The sequence below is a fragment of the Myotis brandtii genome, unplaced genomic scaffold (genome assembly GCF_000412655.1).
Source record: "Myotis brandtii unplaced genomic scaffold, ASM41265v1 scaffold196, whole genome shotgun sequence".
NCBI lineage: Eukaryota > Metazoa > Chordata > Mammalia > Chiroptera > Vespertilionidae > Myotis > Myotis brandtii.
This window is the reverse complement of record NW_005357311.1, coordinates 6,271,284-6,278,787: the sequence shown is the minus strand read 5'-3', so window position 1 is coordinate 6,278,787 and position 7,504 is coordinate 6,271,284.

Genomic DNA, 7,504 nt, shown 5'->3' with positions numbered 1-7,504 from the left:
GGCGCCCCAACTCCCCAATCGGCCCTGCTCTGAGCCCGACCAGGGGCTGCACCTAGGGATTGGGCCTGCCCTTTGCCCACCAGGAGCAGGCCTAAGCCAGCAGGTCGTTATCTCCTGAGGGGTCCCAGACTGCAAGAGGGCACAGGCCGGGCTGAGGGACCCCCCCCTCCCCGCCCGAGTGCACAAATTTTTGTGCACTGGCCTCTAGTATAGATATAAAAGAAATGGAATCAATTATCTTTAAAACAGAAAGCACAATGCCCAGATGGGTTCATTGGTGAATTCTACCAAACAAAGAATAAATTATACCATACCCCTATAATCTCTTCCAGAAGACAGAGCAGAGGGAATATTTCCATATCATTCTATGAAATCAGCATTACTCTTGTGACAAAACAAAACTACAGACCAATATCATGAACATTAAAAAAACCTCAACAAAGTATTAGCCAGTTGAATCCAACAATGTATAAAAAGAATCATTTACCATGACCAAGTGGACTTTATCCCAGGTAGGCAAGGTTGGTTAGCATCTGAAAATAAGTTAATGTAACTCATCACATTAACAGTCTAAAGGTGAAAAATTACTTGATCATATCAATAGATGCAGAAAAAACATTTAACAAAATCCAGCACCCATTCACACAAATCTCAGTAAATGAGAAATAGAGGGGGGAACTTCCTCAACTTGATAAAGAACATTTACAAAAAACATACAGCTAACATTATACTTAATGAGAAACTAGAAGCTTTCCCACTAAGATCAGGAATAAGGCAAGGATGTCCCCCCCCATTGCTCTTCTGCTTTTTTTTTTTTTTTTAATCTTTTCATTGATTTCAGAGAGGAAAGGAGAGGGAAGAAAGAGCATCATCAATTGACTGCCTCCTGGATGCCCTCTACTGGGGATGGAGCCTGAAACCCAGGCATGTGCCCTGATTGAGAATGGAACTGGGACCTCCTGGTTCATGGGTTGATTCTCAACCACTGAGCCACACTGGCTGGGCCCACCATTGCTGATTGGAAAGGAAGAAATAACACTGTCTTTGTTCACAGTTTTCTTTCTAAATGATTGTCTATATAGAACATCCTAAAGAATCAACTAGAATATTCCTGGATTATAAATAATAGCAAGTTGCAGGACACAAAGTTAATATATAGAAGTTAATTTTTTTTGTATATAATCAGAGAACAAGTAGAATTTGATATTGAAAGCACCATATATTTTAGTGTCCCCCAAAATGAGTTACTTAGGTATAAACCTAACAAAACATGTATACGATCTATATGATGGAAACTATAAAATTCTGATGACAGAATCAAAGAACTAAATCAATGGAGAGTTATTCCATGATCATGGCTGGGAAGACTCACTATTGTCAAAAGGTCAGTTTTTTCAATTTGATCTACAGGTTCAGTAAAATACAAATCAAAATCCCAGCAAGTTATTTTGTGGATATTGACAAACTGATTCTAAGGTTTATATACTGAGGCACAAGACGAAAAATAGCCAATTCATATTGAAGGAGCAGAACAAAGTCGAGAACTGACACTACCTGACTTCAAGACTTAATATAAAGCTACTTTAGTCAAGACAATGTGGTATTGGTGAAAGCACAGACAAATACATCAATGTGTTAGAATAGAAAGCCCAGAAATAAATCCATTTAAGAGGTAATTGACTTTTGACACAAAGGAGCAATGACAATACATTAGAGCAAAGATAGTCTTGTCAACAAATAGTGTTGGTACTACTGGATATCTACATGCAAAGAAAGAAATCTAGGTAGAGACCTTATGTCCTTCCCAAAATTGACTAAAAATGTATCATAAATCTAAATGTAAAATGCGGCACTCTAATAAAACTCCTAGAAGAGAAAATAGAAGAAAATCGAGGTGACCTTGAGTATGGTGATGAATTTTAGGTACACCACCAAAGGCATTACCCATGAAATAAATAATTGATAAGCTGGACTTTATTAAAATTAAAAACATCTGCTCTGTGAAAGACACTGTCAAGAGAATAAGATATGCCACAGATTGAAAGAAAATATTTGCAAAAGACATCTGATAAAGAATGGTCCAAAATATGCAAGGAACTCTTAAAACAATCAGGAAAAAAAAAACACCTGATTTAAAAAATGGGCAAAAGTTCTGAAGATATACAGATGGCAAATAAACATGTCAAAAGACGTTCAACATCACATATTATTAGGGAATTGCAAATTAAAATGAGATGCACTTATTAAAATGGCCCAAATTTGCCTGGCCAGTGTTGCTCAGTGGTTTAGCATCAACCCATAAACTAAAAGGTTGCTGGTTCAATTCCGGGTTAGGGTTGCAGGCTTGATCCCCAGTGGGAATGTGCAGGAGGCAGCTGGTCGATGTTGCTCTCTCATTGATTTTTAAAAAAAAATATATTTTATTGATTTTTTTTTTACAGAGAGGAAGGGAGAGGGATAGAGAGTCAGAAACATTGATGAGAGAGAAACATCAATCAGCTGCCTCCTGCACACCCCCTATTGGGGATGTGCCTGCAACCAAGGTACATGCCCTTGACTGGAATTGAACCTGGGACCCTTCAGTCCGTAGGCTGACGCTCTATCCACTGAGCCAAACCAGTTAGGGCAACTCATTGATGTTTTTATCTCTGTCCCTCTCCCTTCCTCTTTCTAAAATCAATTAAAAGAAACAGACATATTTTTTAAAAAAGGCCCAAATCCAAAACAGTAACATCACCAAATGCTGGCATACATGTGGAGCAACAGGAGCTCTCATTCATTGCTGGTGGAAATGTAGAATGATCTAATTCTAACAGATCCAGCAGTCACTCCTTAGTATTTAGCCAAAGGAGTTGACTCATGTCCACCCAAAAACCTGCATACGGATGTTTATTGCAGCTTTATTCATAGCTGCACAAACTTGGAGACAATCAAGATTCTTCAGCAGGTGAATGGATAAATAAACTGGTATACTGAGATATGGAATATTAATCTGGGTGAAAGAGAAATGAGCTATCAGGCCATGAAAAGCCATGGAGGAAACTTGAATGCATATTACTAAGTGAAAGAAGCCAATCTGAAGAGGTTGTATACTGTATGAGTACAACTATATGACATCCTGGAAATAGCAGAACTATGTAGACCAGGGGTTCTCAACCTTCCTAATGCCGCGACCCTTTAATACAGTTCCTCATGTTGTGGTGACCCCCAACCATAAAATTATTTTTGTTGCTACTTCATAACTGTAATTTTGCTACTGTTATGAATCGCAATGTAAATATCTGATATGCAGGATGTATTTTCATTGTTACAAATTGAACATAATTAAAGCATAGTGATTAATCACAAAAACAATATGTAATTATATATGTGTTTTCCGATGGTCTTAGGCGACCCCTGTGAAAGGATCGTTCGACCCCCAAAGGGGTCGCGACCCACAGGTTGAGAACCGCTGATGTAGACAGAAAAATTTGTGGTTGCCAAGGGTTAGGGGCGAGGGGGGGGATGAAGAGGCAGAACACAGGATTTTTAGGGCAGTGAAGTTACTACATTGGTAGAAACATATCATTGGATATTTCTTCAAACCCATTGAATGTACAGTACCAAGAATGAATGCTAATATAATTAATTCATGGGCTTTCGGTGATAATGATGTGTTAATGTAGGGTTATCAGTTGTAACAAATGTACCACTGGTGGGGGAGGTTGTATGTGTGTGGCGACAGAAGGTATATGGGAACTCTCCTTTTCTCTTGATTTTTCTGTAAACCTAATCTGATCTAAAAAATGAAGTTATTGAGATGTATCCTCTGTTTAGTTCCAATAAACTTTTATAAAAAATTTTTAAATTAAGTTTATTAATGAAAAATAAATCTCAGAAAAATGCAAAAGGCAATTTACAAAAGTAGTACAAGTGGCCAGGACATACTATATTCCTAACTAGAGCTAACACATGGTCGAAATTCAGAACTGGATCTTGTTCGAGAAGCATAGTTCAGCACCAAAAGTTATTAAAAAGGAATTCCATTTGTTCTTAAAGAGCATTAAAGGGAATTTAATTCATAACCAAATTAATAATTATTATAAGGTCTTTTCTCCTCATTTCTCTTACTGCCCGGGAGCTTCTTGCAGCTCAAACTCTTAAAGCTTTTTCCTCAAATCCCAGTTAACAAGGTTGCCCTCCCCCTAACATTCCTTACTGTTTCCTTTGTCACATTGATCAGCTTAGTATCAGTAAGTCATTCCTTATCAGGAAAGGAAAAATAGTGGAGGGAGGAAGGTTGTGGACATTCACATGTTAATAAATTTTTCCATGTCACTAAGAAATATTCAGGCCTCTTGACATCAAATTTTTGTCTCTTAAGAGCTATGTTATTTTGCATAGGTTACTTAGCTCTAAGACTTAGTTTTCCCATTTTGCAGATAATAATAATAATAATACTCATTTTGCAGGTAATATAATCTCATTTTGCAGGAAGTTATTTTGAGGATCACATGAAATAAGCATTGGCATATAGCTTGATATAGTATGACCTCAATGATTATTAACCATTATTCTATTTTTATAAATGTTACTACTAATTTAGAGCTATGCAGCTCATATTCCTGAAATTGTATTTCAGATTTTGGATTCAAAGTTTGATCTGTTTATCACCAAGTATTGATTCCCTCTTCTTTAACCCCAAGAAATATAGAGTTGAGCAAAGAATTAATTATATTGGCAGTTGTAGGTAGAAGGAGAATTGAAGAGCTGGCAAGTTTTTTTGTTTTTTTTAAAAATACATTTTATTGATTTTTTAGAGAGGAAGAGAGAGGGATAGAGAGTTAGAAACATCGATGAGAGAGAAACATCGATCAGCTGCCTCCTGCACGCCTACTGGGGATGTGCCCGCAACCAAGGTACATGCCCTTGACCGGAATCGAACCTGGGATCTTTCAGTCCGCAGGCCGATGCTCTGTCCAATGAGCCAAACCAGTCAGGGCGAGCTGGCAAGTTTTTAAAGCCTCTGTCCTAAACAACAACAACAACAAACAGCTGTTTTCCATTCACTGAGCACAGGGTAAGAGGAAACAGGCTTCAACTTCAGTAGTGAGTGAATTACTGAGGTGCCATAATGAGCTACTGGTGATGTTTTAGAAGTCACCTTATGATGGAATAAGTAAGGAGATAGAAAGGATAAAATTGGCAAATTTGGTAAAAAATAATTCTGACCTTAAGTGTCTTTCATGCATTTCATTAAATTGCAACACATTTTATAATTGGAATAATATAAAAATTAATGTCTGTAAATGAATAAAGTATGTTTTCTAGGTAGCCATTAGCATGTTTTGTTGTTTTACCAGGGGAAGAATAACTGAAATATTATAAACTCTATCCATAGTATTCAGTAAGGTGACATTGAAGTGAGCTGATAATATGGGCATTCATGTGTCCTGATTAAGTTACATGTTTAGCAGGTCCAGGAGTCCAGAAACTGGGTTCAAGCTCTGATCCTTCTTATTGACTGGGAATCTTGAGGAAGTTGCTCAGTTTTTGAGTCTTTCCATCTTTATCAATATACTTCTTATGTCTCAAGCCTTGCAACGTTTTTTATTTTTTATCATGGACATTTTGGATATATGCAAAAGCAGAGAGTAGTAAAGAATCCCCATGTATTCAACAACTAATTTTAACAATTATGAATGCATGACCAACATTGATTCATCATTACCCTCACTTACACACCCCTGCTTAAGATTATTTTGAAGCAAATCAGTAATCTATGAATATGTTAATATAGCTCTCTAGAACAGCGGTTCTCAACCTGTGGGTCGCGACCCCTTTGGGGGTCGAACGACCCTTTCACAGGGGTCGCTTAAGACCATCGGAAAACACATATATAATTACATATTGTTTTTGTGATTAATCACTATGCTTTAATTATGTTCAATTTGTAACAATGAAATTGGGGGTCACCACAACATGAGGAACTGTATTAAAGGGTTGCGGCATTAGGAAGGTTGAGAACCACTGGTCTAGGAGGTCCGTCTGCCACCAGAACTATGATTCCCAGTATTCCTGGTGCTCCCCGTGCTCTGGGCTTCCGCTTCCGGTCCTGGGGCTGCCACCAGAACTACTGTTCCCAGAATTCCTGGGGCTCCCCGAGATCTTGGTTTTCCCTTCCTGCTCCGTCTCCGTCCCATGGCCTCCCACTCTGCCAAGTCCTCCAAGCCACCAGCTCTCCCTCTCTGCTCTTCGTCTGGCAGTTTGGGGAGCCAATTTCCCCAAGCCGCTCCACTCTCCGCTGGCTCTCCTGCTCTGCTCTCCACCCAGCGCTTGTGTATGCAAATTAACCTGTCATCTTTGTTGGGTTAATTTGCATACTCACTCCTGATTGGCTGGTGGGCAATGTGAAGGTATGGTCAATTCTCTTTTATTAGTGTAGATAACACCAACATACATTTTACTTTTCTTCAAGTTTTCTCTGTTAGTCATATATGGTATACTCTTGTGCATTTGTCCATGTATTTTGATAGGACAAGATTCCTTGAAGGGAAATTACTGAGTTCAGGAGTACATACATTTTAAACTTTGTTATATATACTGCCAAATTGCCCTTAGAACAGGTTATAACAATTTACAACGTTTACTAACAGGAGACTTGTGCCCATTTCTTCACACCCCTAACAGTAAAATCTTAAAACTAAGTTATTAGTTTTGTAAAATTCATTTCAGAGAGGAAGGGAGTAGGAGAGAGAGAGAATCATTGACCGGCTGCCTCCTGCAGGCCCTCTCCTGGGGATTGAGCCCACAACCCAGGCATGTGCCCTAACCGGGAATTGAACTGTGATCTCCTGGTTCATATAGGTCAATGCTCAACCACTGAGCAATACCAGCCAGGCAAAACTAAATTATCTTCATTTACTTGGTATCACATTGTTTTGGTTCTTAAACAGAATATCAAAGGAAGTAAAATACGTTTGTTTCTGAAAAGTGTGGACTTAATATCATGACATTTTAAATTTAAAATATTTTCAGCACTTTTGGAACCTAGAAACTGATTTTATAATGGAGCTTTGTAATTCTTTAATATGGGTCAGTAATTTTCCATATTTTGAAAAATAGTTCCAAGTCAGGATACCCAGAAATCATATACCTGGCTTTCTCACCAGTTATAGGAGGAAAAAACTTCCTGACTTCTCATTTCTCTCACATACTCTCTTTTTTTTTGAAATGTGAACTAGACATCTGGATTAGAAAGAAAACATCCCTAATGTAGTTTGGAGGCCTTCTAATATTACCAGCCTTTTCTACCTTTACATGTCTTTATTACTTCCTTTCGTAGTGGTCACGTGTGTGGTCTATGAAAATAGCTAGCCCATAAATTAATTTATGTGTGAGAGCAAAACATTTATGCTCTCTTCCTTAGGTGCTGTTGAGTTTATTATTTAAAAAATCTGTAATTTTGGAAAGTAGAACTTTGCTTCTGTCTACTTAAAAATAGCCTGTGATTCTTACATAGGTG